The following is a 23,675-nucleotide window of genomic DNA, read 5'->3' as shown; positions in this document are numbered from 1 at the left end:
ACGGTTAAACGCGGTAAAAACTGCTCAATCCAAGGGGATACAAACCAGATGGAAAAGACACTCCTGCCACCAACTTGAGTCAATGCTGTCCTCAGTTCCTGCAGTCTTTCATCCCTACAGAGCAGGGTTTTGGGTTTTTTCGTTGTTTTGTCTTCTTAAATCAACTTTGTTGAAGTATCATTTACATATAATAAGTTGCATCCATTTAAAGCATAGAGTCGCCATGTGTTTTGACAAATGTTTACACATGAACCTCACCAAGAGCAGGAGGGGCTCGCGTTTTGATTTGCTTCAAACTCACTTTGAAATAAGAAGAGACCACATACTGCAGTTTTCATCAAAAGCTTTTCCGTTCAATTCACAAGCTTGTGATTTGGCCTCCCGGAAGCCGTGATCTGGAAACGCTCCCCATTAGTACTGCACGGGAGTGAGCTTTCCTGGGACCCAGGGCCGGTGCGGTGATGCAGGGCCCCGTGCTTGGGGCTCAGAGCTCGGCACTCACTATGCTGTAATTCTTACAACTTTAGGTCTGAGTTTGTGCTTTGGGAGTGAAGTCTGGCGGAACAGAGGAGCAGGTGCTGGGGCCTGAGAGTCTCGGCTCAGGTGTCTGTCTGCCCCGCCCCCAACACTGCCCAGCTAGGATGGATTCTCAGCCACCTGCTCTCTGCCCACTGGCACCTTGGGCCAAGCCAGCCTTTCCCTCTCAGCCCGTACACCTTGAGACCACTGTCACCTTCAACCTAGGTTTCCTCAGCAGGGACACCGGCCTCCCCCCTGTTGCCCTGCATTCCTGGCGGGGCCTAGGCAAGGCTGGGGGAAAGGATGGAGGTCACGAAAGCCTGCAGTCCTCCCCAGCCCTGGGCTGGCAGGACCCTAGCGCACCGGGCTGGTGACTGGAGAAACAGACTTGTGTGCACCCTGAACCAGGTCCCAAGTGTGTCCCACAGTGAAGGTTGCAATCATTTGGAGGATACCTGTCCGCCCAAGATTGGGGTGGTGGGCCCAGGAGAGGAAAGATGAACTTCTCTGTCCCTTGCTGGAGCCTCACATTTTCATTTTGCACTCTGTCTGCATATTATACAGTCTTGCTGGGACCTTTCCCATTTCAACGTGTACCTTCGGCGAGCCACTTGCATTAGAGCCCGTGCACTGGCATCCTTGTTCATGACGGTCACAGGAAAGATGTCTCAGGGCCGCCATGCTTCCTAGTGGAAGGATCCAGAACGACCAGCACCTTCAAGGCCATCAGATCAGCAGGAGCCCGAAGCAATGCCTACTTCTCTCTCCTTCCACCCGCCCCCTTCCAGGACTGATGGAATGGGGCCCCTCCTCTGGGTGCTCTGAGCCCACTCCTCTGTTCCAGCTAGCTCCAGAACAACACGTTAATGACCAGGGCCGTGGATGCACCAACATACTGCTGTGGATGCTCTTTCATCAAAATTATAAGAGGCAGAATGGCCTACTAGATGTCAGAGGCAGATCGGATGATACATGTGTTTTACGACCATAAAATATAACGTTCCAATCAAATGATAAATCATGCTTATATGATTTTTATATCTCCGTTTGGAAGGAAAAGAATTACACTTTTTTTTCCCCCCCTCAGACCTTTTTCTTAAAGCAATGCTGATCTTCCTAAAGCTTCGGGTGACTCTCAAACCGTGGACGCCCTGGGTCAGAGACACCACAACTGGGATCGAACTGGCTGGGGACGAACTGGGAGAAGAAGAGGAGGAGTTGTTTGAAGCAGGGTCTGCCCCTGGCTCCAGGCTCCGGACAGCAAAAGTCTCTCTCCACCACACCGCTGCCCTTGCTCCCTCTTGGGTCCAAGGGGCAGAGAAGATTGTTTAAAAAGAGAGAAAAGGGGTTTTCTTCATCAATGCTCCCTACAAAATGTGCTGGAGGCTCCAAAGCATTTTGCGCCTCAATTCTGATTATAAAATAAGAACCACAAGAACTATGTCTTGCAGGCAAATATTTTCTATTTGGCTTTCTATTAAAAAAATGCGTATTATCAGAAGACATTAAGCAACCCGTGTATTTTAACCTCCGTTAATAGACGTTACATATTATTTCTTAAAATGCTAATAATTCATTAGCTAAGTGACAAATGCAGAATCAATTAAATTTTACTAATTAAGTTGGATTATAATGAAGAGAGATGGAGAAGGAAGCACCTGATGGAAAATAGTTTTAAACAACAGCAACAAAAAGATCATATACGGCTGCATTGTCCATAATGTCTGGTTCCCACGGCAGGTGTGGTTATGACAGTTTCCCTTAAAAACCAACAATAACAGTACTTTAGCAATAAAAATGGTAACTTTATAAAGAGAAGGAAGCCCAAAGAAGGCAATCAACTCAAGTGCATCAGAGATTTACAAAGTGAGGTTTACAGGCTAAGAACACAGTTCACGTTATTTGATGTTGACTTGATAACCACGCAAATTGGAATTGCCACAATTTAATGAAAGTTCCCGTGTGAAACACAAGAAATACAGACCTAAGTGAATTGTGCTTGAGTATGCTAGCAAATGTGAATAAAATACTCAAGGAAAGAAAAAAAAAAAAACCACTGGTATTTCTTACAGAGGTGCTGTGTTCTTACCTGCAATTTCTTGCCCACACTCTCCCGTTCCTGACTGTATTCTGGGCCTCTCATGAGAGCCTGGCCACCTGCAGGGAATGTGCATGCAGCTGTTTCCTGATGCCCCCGAGGGTCATGTTCCCATAAATCAGACGCCCCCATGCTGGACACCATGTATGAAGGAACATGTAACGTATTTCTATAAAGAAGACGGGCTGTGATGTGTTAAAGTCATTTCCACTTACTGAAGGCCATCACGTTATGAAAAACAAAAAAGTCTTTTCACCCATGATGAAGAAAATATATTATGTAAAAATAGCTCTTCCCCCCCCCCCATTCAGACTGTCCGGTGGGAATTAAAACACCACCACCCGGATATAGAATACAAGCATTTAAAATGCACAAGGACAGACTAGGGTTGCTACTAAGCCAGTGACCTTCAGCTCCCCAAACATTTATGATTCAGTAATTACCGGATGGTATTATTACTGATGCCTCTGCTACTTCCTCTCTCTTAGAACCGTCTGAATACAGCGGGGTGAGTGGGATTCTCAGCATCTGCTGGGGGCTACCGTATCCAGTCTGTAGCTGTCTACTCAATCACCTTGAACTTATACATAATGGTATATATTAAACACTACAAAATTAGCAGTTTGGGCCCTTTGGTTTAGATATGCGGCTTTAAATGAAGGTAGTAATTCTTACCATTATTATTACTATAGTCAATAAATACAGATCGGCAAGCCACTGCTCAAAACAGGATTTCGCTCTTGATTTCTGCTCGTACCAGCATTATATTTTAACCCTATCAGATATTCGATTCAGACACCTGACTTTATTATCCTGAGCTCTCGACTTGTAACCTTGCCTGTACTTTTTACCAAAGCTAGCAGGAGCATCTCATCTGCTCAATTACTTATTAGTGTTGCTATAGAATACCATTTCCTCTTGCGGCTGATAAAATATTAATCAAAAACAGGAACTGAGCGATTTCCCAGTGTAGATGTCTTCTAATGGTAATACAGGGAGTCAAAGAGAAATCTGGAGGTCATATAATAGCTTCTGAAGAAGGCAAAGAAGAGTGACATCGGAGTAGAAGAAGACATTACAGGCAGAGCTCAGGGGCTGGGTGAGTTATCGCCGTTCCGCACAGAGGGAAACTTCCAGAAATGCGAATGGAGGGGACTGGTTTGAAGAAGCTAGGTCTCAGACACACTCAAAGAATAAAGTTTTTGTTTTTCTGTAATACAGAGTGGGCCTTCAATAAATCAGAATGCTATCTTGAGTTAACCAGAATTCCTGAGTTGTTGCTCCAACCCTCATATTTCAGCTCCTTCCAGGTCTCGTGAATCTACTTCCTGCCTTGCCCAAGACAGCATGGAAAGGACGAGTGAATCTCAGAACAACTTCTGAATATTGGAAAATGCCTTTTATGTCTTCCCTTCTCCTCTGGCCTCCTCTGTGGGGAAAAAACACGGGCCTCAGACATAGACAGCCGCTGGTTTGTAACCCACACTACCACTCACCACAAGGCGACTTGTTGGCAGAGTACTTAACCTCTCCGAACCTCAGGTCCTTGGAAATTTGCATAATTTGCTGTGGGTTTCAAATGCTCGCTTTCCCCATCTCCAATACCCAAACTATATACACATCAATAAAACACAGACAAATATCCACATCCCCTACAAACTAACCACCACCAGCCACACACACACACACACATACACACACACACACACACACACACACACACACACACCAGTTTTCAGAGATGCAGAATTCAGGGTAAATTGCATTTTCATGTGGGCTTATAATATTTTAAAAAGTGACGTTCTTTTATTTTTTTAATGTTTATTTATTTCGAGAGAGAATGAGAGGGGAGAGAGAGAGCAGGGGACAGACAGAGAGAAAGGGAGAGGGAGAATGCCAAGCAGGCTCTGCACTGTCAGCACAAAGCCTGATGTGGGGCTCGATCTCACAACAGTGATATCATGACCTGAGTATACACAGTCGGACGCTTAACAGACTAAGTCACCCAGGTGCCCTGAGGTTTTTTCCCTTAAAGCAATGATTCAACACTACCTAATACTTTGAGAAGAACTCTTAAAGGTAGGCATCTTAATAATACCAACAAAATAATTGGAAAACCAATATGATGACTCCCATTCTTTGGGTAACACTTATTCAGAGTCTGTGTTACATATACTAATACATTTAATCTATTAACCTGTATGACAGCCCTGTCACACAAATAGAAGAACTCAGTCCAGTTTTTAAAAAGGAGGCATGAACAGCAGATGGATGACTCGCCCAATCTTGCTCGGCCGGTAGACAGTAACACCAGAACGTGAACTTGGACCGTGCCTCATAACTAGCTCTGTCTCTCCCATGTTCCCCCAGGCTGGCTTCCCCAGCAGCATCTCCATCACAGGCCATTCTTCTCCATGAAAAAGTTCTGTTCTACAAAAAATAGGAGCCAATGGTAAGCTAGCTACTTCCTAATACCGGGTGCAAAATAGGTGTGCATAACTCGTGGCCTTCCCACCTGCTTCTTCATCCCCAAAAATTGGAATCCAACAACTTCCAGACATTAAAATCAATTAATACTGTGCTATGCTGGTCAAATGACTCTTTTTAATGTGTGTTCTCTTAATTACCATCCACTTTTACATCTAAAAAATTTGCTCTCAGTTGACTGTTTCTATCAAGATTTTTGGCTCTCTTCAGCACAATCCATTAGATTGATAAAAATCCATTTTACAAATGTAGAGTCTGGCCCAGCAATCCCACACCTGGGAATCCATCCCACAGAAATAAAAGCATCAGTCTATGAACAAAGATGCTCATTGTCTCCCCACTTGAGGCCAGGTGGGAGCGCAGGCAGAAACCTTTAGAATTCAAATGAATGCCCTTTAACACATTCAGTATGCAGAAGTGCATGAATCATGGTATGTCTGCATCATGGAGTATCATGCTATAGTTGGACGAGAAAAGAAAGATACAGAACAGCATGCAAAGAAGGAGTCCGTGTGCAATCAAGCAAAACTACCAGAAAGGCGACCTCTCAAAAGCCCCAATACATAGCTGGATGTATATGTGCGTGTACACCCGTATGTAGGAGACACGTAAAATACGAGGGTAAAAAATCTTTCGGAAGGCACTTATGAAATTGCTAGTATGTTTTACCTTAGTTAGTAGAGGGGTTGGGTGTGGGGAGGGGGAGACACAGAGGGTGGCGTAAAGGCAAAAAAAATGATAAAAACGAGCATCCTAAGGTTGAATATTCACACAACGAGGCACTTACTGCTAAAAATAAGAAAGAGCAAGAGAAGAGCCACGTGGCCCTCACTTTACCCTACGTTTACAGAAGCACTTTAACGCTTAAAACTTTTCATCCTGGGGCGCCTGGGTGGCTCAGTCGGTTAAGCGTCCGACTGCGGCTCAGGTCGTGATCTTGAGGTTCGTGAGTTCGAGCCCCACAATGGGCTCTGTGCTGACAGCTCAGAGACTGGAACCTGCTTCGGGTTCTGCGTCTCCCTCTCTCTGCCTCTCCTCTGCTCGTGCTCTCTCTCTCTCTCTCAAAAATAAATAAGCATTAAAAAAACAAAACCTTTTAATCCTTACAATTTGATGAGGTCAGTTATAATGTGATCCCCATTACATGGGTGAGACAATGGAGGCATAAGAGCCACACAGCTAGTAAGGAGAGCTGAGCAGTCTCACATCAGACACAACAACCCTACGTATGATCTAACTGATGAGATTTAACTGGAAAGACGACTAAGCAAAACTTGGATTTAACCAGTTTGCTGAGTGGTTTGAAACCCAGCACAGCAGACAGTGACAGCATTGTCAGCTGATGCCTGCTCGGCGCAGCGACCTCTTCCCACGCTCGGGAAGGGCCAGGTAGGACTCACAGGCCACAGAGCAGCGCGAACGTGTCCACTGAAAGCAGCCACACCGGGGACGCAGTCCGTCACCGCCGCCCTATTGAGGGAAGTCCTGTCTTGAAGCCAAAGCCTTGATGGACTCGGGCAAGGGACACATCTCTCTGAAGGTAGGGACACACTCATCTTTTGACCAGAATCCTTCTTCCTGGCCAGTGGGGATCCGTATCCACTTCTCTGCAAAGCACTCCTGCCAGGGTGGGGGCTTGCCAGCTGCAGCCGGCCACTGTCCCCCTAGGGTCTGACACAGAGCCTGGTACATAGTGGGCATTCAGTAAATACCTCTTAAATGAATGAAACCTAGGTGCTCAGCAAACATGTGCCACTAATACTAAAATGATAAGTCTCTACCGTGTAAAAATGGAAAACTTACTCCTACGGAACTGTGTTTTATATAAAGATAACATGAATCACAATAACTACAGCAGAAATAGCAATGCCAAGTATCACATATTAAGCTCCTATTTAACAGGCACTTCTAGACCCTGTATGTATATTGCACGTGAATCTTACAAGAATATCGGAAAGTACCTATTATTATCTGTTCCCAGGCAACCTGAGGAAAGTCTAATTACCTGGTTCAAGGGCAGACAGCTAGTAAGGAAGACACTGGGACTCAAACTCCAGACTCTTCCTTCCCTTTTCACTCTGTCTCCACACTCTGCACACATATGCTCACTCACTAATACAATTAAGACTAAATAATAAGGTATGCTAGTCACTTCATTTAAAGTTAGGCATTCAGAACAAGAAGCGGGGTGGGGGAAGCTACACAACACTGTTCTTAATCCAAAGTAAAGCAAACCCAAAGCAAATTAAGCAGAACCGTAATGTGACTTGTGTTTGCCTTTTGACACCTGTTACAACATGTACTCGGGGCACAGGCTTCTCCAAGCCGAACCTTCCCCACTTCCAACAGACAAGAATCACAGAGCGTGCTGAGGACGCTTGACAGATGTGTTAATGCAGGGGGATATTTCAGTTTCCATCCTCTTTGGACCACAGCATGACAGTTACAGAATTCAAATCCATTTGTATCCCCCGTTGAATCCCACATAATTCAGCAGACATTCATTATGGTGACATAATGATATCACACAGCCATAAATACATATGCTAAGAGTCGAACAAGACATTCATATTTAAACATAGCTGGAAATAATTTCAATTCCGGCGATTTTCTATTGCTCATTCTATTACTTTTCGGTGGATGCTTAAAATGTTAAAATACAGTAGGAAACCAAGAATGCAAGAATGAAGGGGTGTGTGTGTGTGTGTGTGTGTGTGTGTGTGTGTGTGTGTCATAGCTTCTAGTTTGGCAAGTAAAGGAATTTGGGTATCACGTTACATCTGATAAATATTTTGTTTGAGGAAAAGGTAATTTAATAATAGATGAGAAGCTCCTTGATATGTCAATTTCAGAAGAATCATTCACGTTGCTATAGATGCAGTCCAAGATTTTAATATTCTGAAATCTCTGCTTCAAATCTGAAGGACGGTTGCCCTGATTTCATAAATAAGAAACGCACGTAACACTTTTCCCATATAACTTCGAATAATACATAAAGCAAACAAATAATGCAGTTAAAATTAAAACCCCTTGAAATTCACCATTCCTAAAGAGGGGTGAAATTATTTCTCAAGAAATCAGACCCATGCCTCCAGAAAGCAGCAAGTGGGGAACTCAGATATCCTAACACGAATAATGACAATGTTAATCTCGATCTTTTCCTCATTCTTCTCAACTGCAGACAGAAGAACACGTCTTCAGCCTCGATGATATATCCATTAACAGCTCTCTTCCCAGAGTATTCAGACACCTTGCAACGGATTTTTGAATTATTTAAATGGAAGTGGCATTAGAAAACCCTCATGTTTAAATTATGCTAAATAAGTATTCTTTCGGCTGGACTTTTGCCTGTGCAAAAAAATATATATTCTGCAGGCAGGGAGGAAGGGGCACAGAGGAATCTGAGGAGATGACGCGACGGAGAACGACGTTTGGGGAACACGAGTGCACATACAAGTCAAGTGTGCAGGACAGTCTCGATATCCGGACGTTCTCGAGGCAACAGGAGTAAGTTTACAGAGATGATGTCAATTTTCTCAAATGCTTCCAAATGTCCAGAAAGCTATGAACATGAGAATGTAACGTAGATGGAGGTCCAATTGCAGTAAATCATAGAATATCCACACTATGGAATATTATGCAGCTATTAGAAGAAATGAGTTAGCTCTTTATCTGCTGACCTGGAGGGACGTCTGGGATGTATTGGTCAGGGAGATAAGCAGAAGGCAGTGCAGGGTACATACGGGGGAGGGTTCTCGTAAAGGCAAACAGAAAACCTTTCCTACATTTGCAGCAGATGTCCCTTTAAGGACAGAAGAGCTCAGAGAAAGGTGGCAGAGAAAGGACAGAAGAGTTCAGAGAAACTCCTGGTGGACTGTTAGCCATGGTCAGTGGGCTACGGGGACAGCTCGAGGACTGCAGAAAGAAAGGGCGATGGCATGAACTTATTTTCTTGCTATTCGTTTGCATGGTGTCACAGATTGTGGTAAGCACATGGTATTATTTAATTTGTAAAAAAAAAATTTAATGAAAGACAGGGGGGTTGGAGGGCAGGGAGGGAGGGAGGGAGGGAGAGAGAGAGGCCTATCAAAGCAAAAATTTCCTGCTGGGCAAAGATGGTTCACCATCAGGCGTCTTTTTATCTTGCTGGGATGCCAAGACTGGTGTTTTATTCTTTCCTCTCTCTTTCTCTCTCTCTCTCTCTGTCTCTCTCTCTCCGTCTGTTTCTCTCTGTCTCTGTCTCTCTCTCTCAAGTGAATGTGCTGACTTACTTGTGGGAGGATACTTTGCCCTCTGCAAAGCCACCTTTATGGAAGAATCTATTACTGAAGAGCTGAACGTGCAGGCATGGGGGAGTCTGGCAGGTGCGAAGGCAGGTGGCCGAGGGAGACGGGTGGGGAGATGGGGAGACACCATGATGTGATAGGGTGCATGGACGCCTTCCACCTCGCCTCAACACTGCCGGGTCTGGCCAGAGATGGAGCCTGAGTGGTGTCAACAGAGGTCTTCGGAGAAAGGCCATGTGCAGATCATCGTCCCTCCCCAGGGAACTTCCAGCGAGATGAATGAGAGGCCAGATAAATCATGAAGATCTACAGGTACACATACAGGTACGGATACAGATATATCAAGAGAGCTGGTGTTTAATGCCAGTGCTGCTTTCAAATGTAAATATAACTGCATTTAATTCAGTACGTGTTTACTGAGCTCCTACTATGTGCCTAGCCTTACGCTTTTTATGAAATTATCTTAAACTTCCCACACGATTTGAGGCGGTTTTCTTTCTAATTATGAAAGTGACAAATTCATTACAGGAAGCAGTCAACTACAGGAAGGTTTGGTTTTTTTTGTTTTTGTTTTTTTTTTTTTTGGAAATGACAAAACTGCCTCTGATTCTCAAACACAATGGCCATCTTGTTGTGCGCTATATTTCCAGGACCAGCACGGTGAGTGGCACATAATCGATGTCTCATCAATACCTGTTGAGAAAAGGGAGGCAGGCAGCAAACTTACAGTAACGTTATTTATGTAAATCCATTTTCTATGCCCATATGTTTATATAACAAGGAAATTATCCTGTGCCTGTTGTTTTTTAAATCACTCGTCCAACTTCATAATATGTAACAATCCTTGTTACTTTTTAGTTCCCTGCACTGCTCTTTGCCTCCACACACGGAAAAAGAAAATTAGTGAAAACACGCCAAGAAGAAACATTTCTCAGGTCTGAGAGTGAACTCACAAGCTGTTTCCAAGCAGTTGTACACGCACACACTCAACGGCAGCTGTTGCACATAATTAATGTGCTAATTATACGTAATTATCTAATTACTAAAGAACAAAGTCAAAGCAAGTGCGGTAGTAAAGACACCATAACCAGTTCCTTTTAGAATGCTCTACAATATGGACTAGATTGCTGTTTGTGAAAAGTACTCTTTTTGTCTGATACCTGTAAATAGAGAAGAGTCTTCCTAAATGCTGTAGTGATGTTACAGAATGGGGGATTGTCAGGCATTCCATTAACAGAATTAAAAATACACACACTCACACACACACACACACACACACACATATATTTTACATGGAGAAAAATGTGCCTTATGATCCATCTTGATAATGTGGTGTGAACGGGGACCGGCAGCAGAGTCCTGTGCTGAAAGCAAGTTTTCCAGTGGATGTTCCAAAGTCGGCTGGTCCCACAAAATGATCATATGGGGGAAAAAAGTGGAAGCTGAGTGGTAAGATGTTTGGAAAACAATATTCATCTCTCCCCTGGATGTTCCATTTAAGGCTGTCCCGTAAAATATAAAATAAAAAAAAGGGTGGGGGTGGGTGACAAACGATGGAGATACAAGTTTGGAAAATACTATCATTCTTTCCCCTTCTTAGAGAGGTAGAAAACACATTTGCATTTAAAAGGCTCTGATAAGTACTGCATTTGTGAAATAGTTTTGACCACAGAACGCTTCTTTTTTCACTCTCGGTATTATAAATGTCAGTGTAATTAATAGACAACCCAAGTGCAAGGTCAGGCTGTACTATTTTACTGCCTCCACTGGATCATTGATTCACCCTACAGGGAAACTTCACTTTGAATTTGAACCAAGGTCTCCGTCCAAAAGGAACAACCTCACAGTAAGATATACTTGAGAATCTAAAACAGACTCTTGGATGAGCCCCAAGAAGCATTATTTTCTACCGATGGCTTCTCTCGGAAACATACCGATTAGGTCTGAAGATGCTCTATCTTGACATTTAGGTGCTAGGACCAAACAATTAAATCTTTTATCACACGTTACCCACAGTATTTCTTGAGAATGTTAAAGGAGCCACGTTGGAAGAGAGCGGTCTCCTACACTCACAGAGAAGATATAAATTAGCATCTCTGGAGTGTAAGTTATTTTATTAACTTGTTCATTCATACCCTGTCTCCTTCCAAAAATGAATCGGGGCATCCTTTGGTTTTTTGTTTTTTTGTCTTTAATGCTACCATCAAAATTCAATGGGCCTTGACAAACGGGTGAAAACACAAACTAGGTGAAGCCTCCAAAGGCACATCTTCATTACTTTTATTATTTAACTTTAACTTTTAATCTTGGGCCATAAAAACTGTCCTAATAAAAGATCCATAAATATCTCCTGAATGTGCAAAGGAGCGACTTTGATGACCTGAGAACATATGCTGGGCTCTTTTTTGCTGATGGGCCTGAGTACTTAGGACTGCCTGAGTTGTAACACAGACAAAGATGTAGGTCTAGACCCCTCCAGCAAGTGATTCCAAACAGACCGCTGCATCAGGACGTAGATGGAACTGTTGCTGGTTCCATTTTAAAATTGTGCTTCCCAACGAATGACACAAAACCTCCTTCGCTAATTTTGAAGTCAGCTGGGGCAGATTTTCACGTGGCTTATTCGATGTTTCAAAAATTAATCGTCTGCCACGGATGCGGTTGTGGCGTGATGGCCTGAAATGGGGGGGGGGGGGCGGAGGTTCTCACAGAAGTCCCACCTAGAAATCTCTGGTCACCCAGCCTCGCTTCGCACATCGCAGGGAATCCGCACGCGTTTGCTGTGTGAAGGAATGAACGCGCTCCGTCTGAGTGCTGCTTTTTTAAACCCCATTTCCAAGCACGCTTCGGATTCGAACGTTAATACGGTTAATTGCCAAATAGATAGTTCCAGATTGTAAAATGGGTTTTCCTGGACAGATTTAATTCAACTGAACAACACATTTTTTAAAATTGAAGTCATTCAAAAACTCAACCTTATTCTTCCCTCAACCCTTTTCCAAATTGAATTCCGAGAACGGATATACCTTTAAAATTATATTATCATCACAGTGCATTTCTGCATGAACAATACCTAAGGACAATGGCTTTTCTAATGTGATGCATCAATGCAAGTTTACAGGCACCAGCAATTTATTTTATTAAATGTTGGTTGTTTTTTTTTTTTTTCCACGTATATGGCTTCTTCTCCCTTTTCTGTAACATGCTATTCTGAGGAAACACTCTAAGGCCGCGATAGTTGATTACACTATCTTGATCGCCATTCTTTTTCTAGCTTTCTTAAATTAGATGCAAGGAGCACTTCTAAGTTTAGAATATTGGATAGAATACCCTGCGTTCGAAGCCAGTGTTCCTAAACCTCTTTTATTTCTTGCGCCGGGCAAATTTTCATGCAACTTCCTTTCATATGCAAAGTGGATCTATGCAATCCCATCTTACACATTCAATGGAGAAGAATGTGTCAGGAGAAGGAGCCCTGTGTTTTAGCACGAAACGAATAATCTGTCATAAACAGCATGCTGTATTTAATATTCAGATCAAGACATTTCTGTCTCATCCTAGCAGACCCTCCTGACAAAAGCCATCCCACGTCTGCCAGAAGTATCGAGTCCAGCTGAGGACAAATTTCAAGATGAACCTGAAATCAATTTGCCATCAAATTTTCATGCCTCTCCCAGACTATCTGTGGCATTTTAATTACAAGCACCCTCGGCGGGGGGTACTACAGATATTGACACTTTGCTCCTACAATAAACTTTATTGGCAACCTCTGTCTGAATGCAGTACTCAACTAGAATAACAAGAAATACATGAGGGTGTGTAAGCGGAGAGGACTGTGATCACCCTGAGGCCATCCCCTTCACCGGACCAGGGCACTTCTTAGGCCACAGGCCTGGGAGATACAATGCCTGGCTCTCGCGAGGACAAACGACCTTCAAATTCGACGTGCCTGCCGTGTCCTTTGAGCTCTGCAAGGTCCCTGGGTCCTTCCCCACAGCACAGCCACAAGTCTTCTCCTTCCCTGTCTGTGCTCGGGTGGCTATTTCTGGTGCGCATCATTTCGGAGCTCTCCGAAGGTTTCAAATCTTTGTTGAAAGGTCAGGGAGTGTGAGCGGAAGCCGTCCCTGTAAACTGTGCTGAAAGGCTTCACTTCAGGGAACAGACGAAGCCCCTGACTGTATCTGGAGACAAGGCTTGTGTTTGGGGGCGGGGGTGGGGTGACCAGCCACCTCCACATTCGTGACACCCATCCCCCGCCTCTGCCGGACTTCTGAACGAGCTGTGGGAAGAGCCATAAATATCAAAATAAAGGGGAGGACCCACAGTTTGCTAGCCGTGGAATATGTTTACGCTCTGAAAATTAACATCCTGGGACTACAGACGTGCAGCTTTAACCAGGCGCACAGGGCAGCCCACGATGCAGGGGGAGTCCGGTATCAGCACATACCGTCTTGCTCCCCCCGACGGTGACAGGGATGGATGACAGCCCGTGGCCACTGCCGGCTGGGCGGCTCTGGGCCAGGCACCGGGGCGGGCAGGTGTGCGTGTGCCATTTCAACGACTTCTCACACACTTCCAGAAGTGAGCGGCCGACCTAAATGAGCCAGTATTCTGGTAAATGCTCAACAGCTCCAAAAATGAAAGCACGCATGTGTAAGCACACATGCGTTCGTTTATCATAAAGCCTGCCGATAGAAAGGAAGGATGCTGGAGCGGAATTTGCAAGTAAAAATACACAATATTCTTTATTACAAAGGCCACGGACCCAATTGATTCTCACCCAGGGCTTTCATTGATTTCTGCCGAACTCTTGAATCCACAGGCAAGTTGAGGTGATGAGTAAGTGATGTCTGATATAAATATCGGTTGATATTTTTCAGTTAGCCAGTTAGACGAAAGGGAAACAATCGAGAGACGTACCTTGGAACTTTATTCATTCTTCAGGGGCATCAGCAACTTCTTTGCTGAATTAGATAACAGGTTTTTCAATATACGGAAGGAATACATCCTCACTTAAAAAATAACATTCATAACATAATGATTACAGACACGGTACTTAAATGTGAAATGCATTATGAACGTTGCGATTACTTTGTCAAGCCAAGAGGATCTAAACAAAACGCCTGAAGCCTTGATTTGTAGTTTCTGCCAATTTCCGTGGTGTAAATGCTCCCGACCACAGCCGCTTTCAGGCTCCCCGGGGGAAGTCACGGAACGCAGGGCTGTGGAGAGTCGAGCGGGTGCGTTCCATTCTGGAGTGTTCCTGCCATACGGAGACAAACAGATCTCAGTTGACCTCAAGAGCACAGGCAGTTAAAGTCAAAGGTGGTAAAACGACCAGGAAGTACTGAGCTTTGAGTATTTAATAACTTTGTTTGGAATGTAATTTCTTCAACGGTACGTTTACGCAATTCGAGGTTTAACAGTGTCCATGTTTAACGAGCAGGTCACGCAATCTCTGCCAGTTCCGGGAGTCCGCGGGGTCCTGGGTCGACGTGAGGGGAGGGCTCCAGTGCACGCTGGAAATGGTGCCAGCTTCGTGCAGGCACACAGACGCACGCACACCCTTTCGGGAGAGATCGTGCCGACAAAAGCCGCTTATTGTTCTCTTCGACAGGGAGAAACTCGTGAACGCAGTCGGGAGATCCGTGACGGAGAGGTAACGGCAGCCGATAATTAAATAGCTGCGTTCCTAGAGACCGGGTGGGCTTGACAGAGACAAAGGAGACAGTGGGAAGGGCACGGGCCCCTTCTGACAGGAGAACAGCAGCACCGACACCAGCCCTGCCGAGAGAGGTCCCTGGCAGCCGCAGCAGCAGCATCCACGCTCTGCTTTCTCCCCACCTCCACCGGGACCGCCGGCTTGTCTGCTGTTCCCATGACACGGAGGCCATGGCCAGCTTTCCAGGACTTAAGGGAGATGAGCCACGTTATTAGGATCTGAGTCTTGTTGTTGCTTCCGAGGCAAAAACGGATGCGGGACATAAACACCAGGGCGGGCGCAGAGCCTGCCACAACAGACAAGACACCCTGATGTCGGGGCAGAGTTGGCCAACCCTGGTCCTGGGAGCACTTCGCTGTGTCCCAGTTCCAGGGCTGGGTCGTCTTGTTTTGTCCGAACAGGTGAGAGCTCAGAGGGCCCCCCGCGCCTTATTAGGCGAGGTGAGGCTCTGGGACAAGTGGCGGAGGCAGCTCAGCTTCCTGGGCACCTGGGAGTGGCATCCGCAGCCGACGGCACAGCCAGACGGTGTTTCCCCTACAGCATTATCATTCAAACGTGCCCCAAACAGTAGTGCACGTAGATCACGAAGGGCAATGCTGATTTGGCTACAAGCGGCACCAGGACGTTTCTCCAAGGGCTCCAGGGGGGTGAGGGTGGCGGACGTGGGGGACATTGATGTCCTGTTCTTCTTCCTCAAGGCAAAGATCCCTAATACGACATGCTCAGGGCTTGTCAGCATGTATTTTCAAAACATAAGAACACAGACGGCTTTTTATGGACAAACCGGACCAGAAGTATTCCAAAGCGTTCCCCAGAAATGCTGGGGCTGTAAAATATCTGCGAGATATAAAATAGAATATCCTATCACTTGTCAGTAACACGGTCTGTTTGTTTCCTTTTTTTTCCCTTTTTTTATTTCTTCTCCCTGAGTGTCAGTTGCTTAAAATGAACATCGATGTTTCCAAGGCATGGTTTCCATTTTGAACGTGGAGTCTATGTTGCTTGGCTTTATATATTTATTTATATTTGTATTTATGTGTGGCCATTAATCTTGTCTTTAAAAAGAGAGCTGATACAGAGAAATCACTCGTGTCCTCTCTCATCCATGGTCCATGTATGCTGGTTCTGACTCTTTTCTTTCTTTTGCTCTCTGTTGGTTGGATATAAAAACACTACCAACGTCGATCACTTTATCCCGAGCCAATGTTGCCCTTGCTAGAAAGATCTTGCTTCTCCAGTGTTTACAGAAACAGCACAGAGTGGAAGGACCTAAAAGAAGTGGGGCTTAGCATAAAATGGGCCCTGGGGAGGTAATATTAACCAACATAGAACCTCGAGCAAGGGCAGACATCTAGTGGCCTTTCCACCAGGCCGGTTTCGCCGGGTCCCGGCATGAGGCATGTGCAGGAAAGGCACACAGGCTCTCCTCCTGGCCCCTAAACCTTTTGGTGGGTGGACGCGTGTTGGGAGATTCTCGCTGTATCTTCTGGGGGAGGAGGGGATAAAGGAAGGATGCTCAGACTCTCTTTCCCTTTCCATGGTCTCTTGTCTTTCCTCGGGTTGAAAGAGAAGGATAGAAGCATACACAAGCTACTCTTCATTTCAGGGAGGGGCTAAGTCACCGACCAGATCCGCTTCTGAGGCAAAAGCGATACAGGATGTCGGCATGTGCCAAGAACGCGTTTGGGCACAGGGCCAGGACAACACGGCCCGTCCGTCTACAGGGAGAGTGGGGAGGCCAAGTTATGATTGGAGGGTGGCCTCCTGTCTCCAAAGGAGCTTTTTCACAGCAGCCACGCCTCCAGAACTTGAGGCCTGTTGCCTCTCTCTCTGGGCAGCCACCGCTGGGCCAAGTGACCATCTTTTGGGCACAGAGCTGCTTCCAAGAGCCGGCAGAAGGCCCAGCAGTGTAGCGGGGTCTGACCGGACGCAGTGTGCCCTCCCTCTGGATCATTCCTCTCCTCTGGAGCTCAGCCAAGGAAATGTGGGTTGCTGAGCCAACCCCCCGCTTCTCCCTCCAAATCACATTGCTCACGATTAGGGAGAGAAAGGCCGAATCTTCCTCCGTGGCCCCAGAGCCCTCTCCACCCACTCTCTATACAAAATCAGTTCATCTGGGTAATTTTTAAAGCACAGAGCTTGGGCCAGCTGGAACTAGCTGCCTCTTCCTGGCCAAACGCTTGGGGTTTCTTCCAGCCTCGAGCCTACGTGCTCCGTGTGCTAGCAAGCACCCCGAGATACGGCCAGGACTGGGAGCGAGGGATTTGCTAACCAGACTTTCCAGCAACTTCCCGAGTTTGGAGCAAGCAGAAAGCCTTATTTGTTGGTGAAGCTGCTCGGCCCCAAGAGGCAGGTCACTGAGCTCTGCAGCCAAGCGTTCCAAGTCTCCGAAACCCGGGAGGACCTGGGTATCCGGCACTGGACCAGGCTCTCTGGCTGCATAGGCCAAATCTGTGTCCTGCCCCTTAAAAAAGTAAGATGATTTTCATGGGGAAACAGATTTGCTTTATTTGCTTTGGTCTCTTCCAGCTCAGAAGTGACCTGAGCACTGCTGAGAGGGCCTGGGGGACCCTGGCTTTATTCTAGAAACTAGGCTAGTTAAATAAGGCATTGTCAAGCCAGGAGCTGCCTCGGACTCTTGGCAAGTGTGTTAACTCAGTATGAAATAATATAAACAGAAAAGAACAATATTCCCTGTTTTCTCACTCCAGGCTGGGGCTCCGGATTCATTTGGGATGGGCCAAAAGCTTTCAAAAGTAAGTTCTGTGGATTTCAAAGATCTTTAGCTTTGAAGATCTAAGGGGGGGGCGGGGCTGCCTGGTGGGAGGGTTCCAAACGGTACCTATTGTGCTTTGGGGGCTCAGAAAAATTCAGCAACAACAACAGTCCTGAGTGAGGAGAAGGAATTGTATACGAAACGCCATTTATCTCCTTTCGGGCACAAAAACATACACACAAGCATATACAAAACCACATACCATGTACACATTCTTCGGGGGGCCCTGCAAATCTTCCCGGCCATTATTCATATTAATGAATGTGTGTTTGGTTTCCAAACTGCTCAGCTTAAGCACTGGAGTTGAGATGTTCTAGGAAGTAAATAAACCAGCTGTGCCCGCCACAGAGGGCCCCGAGTGGGAACGTCCAGCCCCTCTGAGGGGGAAGGTTCCATGCACACGGCGCAAGCCTGCATGCTTCAGACCAGCCTCACTTCTGCACTCTGCAAACTGGAATTAATTCTTCCAGCCTCCCCGGTTCACAGAGATGTTCCGAGGAGGAACTGAGTCGTATTGCATAAACTCTGGGCGCGGAAGGGAAAAAGAAAAGACGGTATTGCTAAACCACTGTCACCACTGCCCCCACTTCGGGGAGCAGCCAGTGCTTGGAGTGTTTAGAAAACAAGGCCACACCACATTCCCCATGCCGTATGAGTCTGGGGGAAAAACAAAAAACAAAAAAAACTGTGAGAAGAAACCGGGAACAGGATTTGAAAATCTGTACAAAGAGTCTTAAAAATCCGACACAGAGGGATGCATTCTCAGAGAACCACCACCTTGCTGATAACTATTGGTTCATAAAATAATTTAATTTACGTATGTGAATCTTCGAGAGTACTTTTCTCATAGGACTTCCTTTAAGAAAAACAATCTTCTTCAGTTCACTGTTCTTAAACGCACCCCCCCCCCCCCTTCAGGGAGACTTTATTCTCTAGACTTGCCAAAGAGCTGTTTCCTAATACATCCTAGAGAATATATGATTTCATTTTTCCACAGATGCATTTCTATACACCTGGTATTTCAGTTATTTATTAACCATGCCTAGTTTTGTGGTTTCTCGCTTTATATCTTTAAAGTCATTAAAACTTAATAGGGGAATTAATCATAAAAGAAATCTATCAAACACAGTTGCCAAGCACTTTTTTTTCCTGACTGACATCTTTAAAATGTATTTGAATGTTATTTATTTCATCACACCCAGGGAATTAAAAAAAAAAATAACTTGCAGCCTCCAAGTTCAGAGAAAGCATAAAAATGTGATTTACTATTTATTGTACAGTTAGGCACATGCATATTATATATTGCATGTTAATCTTCAACTGGCTAAGTTTAGCAAATTTGACAACACTACTGTTTGCTAGTGAGGAAAAAGAATCGACATCTGTTCTCTTCCAGATATGATTTCTTCCTGGAAGGAATCAGAAAGACGTCCGGGCCTTCTATTTTCTGGGTAAACTGATAGAATGCAAGCCGTTTAAATGGACAGTCAAGCCACAATGCCCCCTGGTGGTGAAATAATGCACAAACATTTGTAAGCGGTTGTGCCTCCTGAGTATTTTTCAGAGAGACCTCATTTTTAATGATGTGGACGTTTTCTTTTAGTTTTGCAAATGCAAATGCAAACAATATGGGACAATGATGTTGTTTTAAATAAAAAATAGTCACTTTGCCAAACTAAAGGACTATTTAGTTTGTCTAAACCACCTTGGTCAAAGTTGTTTTTTTTTGTGCTTTGTTTTGTTTTGTTTTCACAATAAGGGATTAGATTTCAATTTCACACTGAAGAACTGGAGTATTGGAGAAAAACAAACAGAACTGCAGCATATGTACTTTTCAAGCTAAGTTTACAAGAGTGGAACCGTCAGCAGATACTTACAGGTGGACCTACGGGTCTGTTAGCTTATTGTCGCTTGAGTTAAAATGGAATGAGAGCAGATTCCAGATTTTGCTGGGGGACTCAAGACTCCATCTTCCCATCATGCTCTCAGCATGCACCTCTGATAAGCAGCTTAAAGGGAATTTCTTCGGGTCAGACATAAATAGTGATTCTCGGGTTCCCTTAATCCAGACACACGTCGCTTGTGAGTTGGGCCTCATAAATCTCAAAAACGGTCAGCAACACATGAAAGGCGATGTTGTCAGGAGGCTCCAACACATTAAATGGGAAAGTCTGAAATGCGGACTCATTAATCATACAAACAATACTGACTCCTCGCAGTAATCGAGGCAAGCGGCACCTTCCTTTCTCAGCAAGCAGCTCCCTTTACCTCTTGCTATCTCTAGAAGCAGGGAGGCCCAGGACAGGAACTGTCACCGCATTCCCTTGTCACCTGAGAAGACGAGCCATCAACAGTTCAAGGTCATGTGGCAGGTGCTGAGTCACCCAAGAACCCTGGTCCGCCCACCTTCCAGGGCTGCCTGCTTTGCTAGTAAGGATTTGTTTTGAATGCAAAACATTTCAAGCCACTTCCCTGATGTCATCAAGATATACCATGAAAAGGATACTGTGGTATCCTCAGGCTTATGGATAACACGCCCAGGGCAGCCTTAATCATAATAGCCAGAAAACGCAAACAACTCAAATGTTCATCAGCTCATGAACAGATACATAAAATGTGGTATATCCCAATGGTGGAATATTATTCAGTCTTGAAAAGAAACAAAGTAGTGATACAGGCTACCGTGAGGATGAACCTCGAAAACACTGCGCTAAGTGCAAGTAGCAAATAGTATAGGATTCCATTTAGACAAGCTGCCCAGAAGAGGCAAATTCACAGAGACAGAAAGTACAGTCGTGGTTGCCTCGGGCGGAAGGAGGTGGCATATGGGAGGATGGCAACGGGTTGCAGAGTATCTTCTGAGGCTAATATAACGTTCTAAAGTTGATGGGTGCACAACTCTGCGAATATACTAAAAAACAGTGAACTGTACACTTTTAAAGGATGGATTGTAGGGTTGCTGCATCCTATGTCAATAAAGCTGCTTTTAAGAAAAAAGGATATTGCAGGGCTAAGGGCAGAAAGACCCCACAAGGCTCAAATAGACACAGAAGTGTCCCTATGTGAAGGAAGAAAAGGACAGAAAGTAGAGGAAATGGTGTCAGATTCCAGAGAAGCACACTAGAACCCTGGGTGAAGCTGGAATCCCAGTCTCACTTGGGCAAAGGGCCAAGATTCGAGCCAACGCCACAACCCCAGACACTTTACACATGAACTCCAGAAGGAAGGATCTCTTCCCAGATCCCAAAATCTGGTGATGGGGCACTTTGGACAGCAGGAGCTTTCAGCCCTCGCTGCCTCCCTCTCCCCCGAAGAAAGCCCAACATCCTCACTCCCCAGAGACCTGGATATAACTACCCTGGGCCATCACATCATGAGGTCTGAAGAATTTCCCAGGTGATTCTCATGCACACCCGAAGCCGAGGACCGCCGTTTGGGAGACAGCCAGGAGAGAAGACAGAGTACGCTGAGACAGGGAGAGCTGGGAAATCTGCTTCCTGTCTCTTCCCATTGTCCCATGGACGCATCTAAAACCCCACAGGTGTCTGTGTGCAGCCCCAGCAGATGGGGGCATGGTCATCTTGGCTCGCCACCGGACGATTTTCGCTAATAATGCCAAAATATTTACACAAAGACATCCTAACCAACTTGTCTGTTTTTTTTTTTTTTTTAAACAGGCAGGCACTGTTCCAAGAAACGTGTCATTATACCAAACAAAAAACCCACAAGAAACAAAAACCTGAAGTTTGTGTCCAGGGGAGAGCATTTACGTTCCAAGTTCAGAATTGTGTGGGCATGAACAGAGAACCTCTGTCCGAGGACTCAGCTGACCCTGTGTCCCACCCAACATTCTTCACTGGTGAATGCCCAAGGATAAAAGCCTCCAGCCCCCCACTCCCCCCCCCCCACACCCAGGTCTCCACCCCAGCAAGGCTATGCCTATTTCACAGGCTAGGTTTTAATCCAAGCTCAACATCAGTAAACCTGAGTTTGGTACCTGCATGCATCACTTCCTGCCCAGAGAAAGAAACACACTGGCTTTGAATTCTCTCTTTTGGAACTACTTTGAGCCAGAAAATATCGACCCCTAACGGGCCCATCACACGCAATGCTGTACATGCTCTCTCTGGGTCTGTACTGATCAATGGCAATTTTGGAAAACATTGCCTGAATAATTCATCGTAGAAAAAAGCTTTTGGATTAAATGATAATACGGGGGCTTCCAGCACAAACATACATGTGTTCCCGAAAAGCTAGTCCAGCTGGAAGGCTGTTCAGAATCATCAAGATGACACCCAAGCTGAGCTCCTCCCCGCTCCCCCCCCCCCATCTTGTAAATTGCAATGAGTCGTCTACCCACCCCCGGTCCTACGAAAATGCTCAGGTGTCTCAGCCAGGTGTTCCAACAGCATGTGCCTGGCACAACTTACTCGATGTGGTGAAGTGTTACCACGGTCGACTCAGTGAGGCAGCATACGGCATGTTAAAAAAAAAAAAAAAGATGAAGGGAGAAAGGACTGCAGAAAGGAACTGGGTACGTTTTGTGCAGAGTAAGGCTGAACAGCGATGGAGACGATTTAATTTAATCTTGGCAACTAGAACACAGACTTAACACCCACAGTAAATGCCAAGCAAGCCATACAGTTTTTTTCAAGACCCGTCTTTCCCCCACTGCACATGCAATCCTGCAAACAATTAGCATTGCCCTGCCTCCCAGGAGCATCCCTGGGCTGACAAAACTCTGCACTGAAAAGTCCCACTTGGTTCCACGTGGGCTCCCACCCTGGCATCAGACACCAAAGCCCTCAACGTGTGCTCACCACCGCTCCCGCCTGCTTTTCTGGCTCGTTGTTTTGTTTTGTTTTTCTTTCCCCGGGTGCAGAAGCCAGGTTTCGACCCACTTCCTCCCCATCTGCCTCTCTCCCTCCTCTCTAAATGACTCAAAGCAGCGAGGCCTCCAAATGGTAAAGGAGCATTTGGTACTACTTAATTCTAGTTAGCCAAAAGCAGGAATGTCTATTTATAGCACATAAAGATGGAATGTAAGGGAGGGGCCCCATGGCATGAAATTCAAGTTCTCAACATCCAGCGACAAAGGGACCCACGTTGTCCGGACCTGACTTTTTGTTATTGCCGTTCACTAGTTCATTCCGTAGAAGTACATTAGGTGGGCGGGTGCCAAGCCCTGTGCTGGATGCTGGGGCCACAGATGGAAAAGGAAAAGCCAGTCCTTACTCTTGAAGAGACTGAGGCTGGTGGGGGAACAAGTCAAACGCATCATTACTATCTGGTAGGAGCCGAGGGCACTGATGGGTTGCTGGCGAAGGAGCTCTCGACCAGCATGCAGGGGGCCCTTCTGGAAGCCGGCATCGCGGACCCAGAGGCGGCTCCGCGTGACCTGAAGTGTCTCCTGGTTCCCCAACCCAGGAGATCCCCACGAGCCCCTCCCCGGTCACTGAGAGAGGCGAAGGGGCCAGAAGGAATAAAAATGGAGACCGTTAACGAAGGGGCTGGCAGGCAGCGAGGGCTTCTCTGTGGACCAAGCCCGGCCAGGAAGACTGCCTTCCGTGCTGCCCTCCCTTTGGGACCGAGACGACATGGAGAGCACCGTCTGGCTCGCGGCGTTCCCCCCGCGCGAAGCGATGATCCCCGTAAGCCTCGCCCCCAGGCTGGACACCTTCAACTGCTACAGGACAAGGGCCCTCACCATTTTTCTCATATGGAAGGAAGAAAGCCCAGATGGTTTTCATACTTAGTAAAATTCAGTTTTAATCAAACTCGGTTAAG

General features: G+C 45.8%; 1 protein-coding gene and 1 long non-coding RNA gene across 2 annotated transcripts in view; one reads left to right on the top strand and one right to left on the bottom strand.

The window, feature by feature from the left end:
• The window catches only part of WWOX (WW domain containing oxidoreductase), a 979,553-nt gene that overhangs the window by 599,763 nt on the left and 356,115 nt on the right, over positions 1–23,675 (bottom strand). The window lies entirely within an intron of this gene.
• On the top strand, positions 6,135–9,783 carry LOC122494495. Its single transcript, XR_006300177.1, has 4 exons — positions 6,135–6,644; positions 8,480–8,615; positions 8,898–9,089; positions 9,359–9,783. It is a non-coding gene; the product is annotated as an uncharacterized LOC122494495 (long non-coding RNA).

Source organism: Prionailurus bengalensis, chromosome E2 (genome assembly GCF_016509475.1).
Source record: "Prionailurus bengalensis isolate Pbe53 chromosome E2, Fcat_Pben_1.1_paternal_pri, whole genome shotgun sequence".
In the NCBI taxonomy this organism is placed as follows: domain Eukaryota; kingdom Metazoa; phylum Chordata; class Mammalia; order Carnivora; family Felidae; genus Prionailurus; species Prionailurus bengalensis.
The sequence above is the reverse complement of the archived record's forward strand: the minus strand, read 5'-3'. Positions and strand labels throughout refer to the sequence as shown.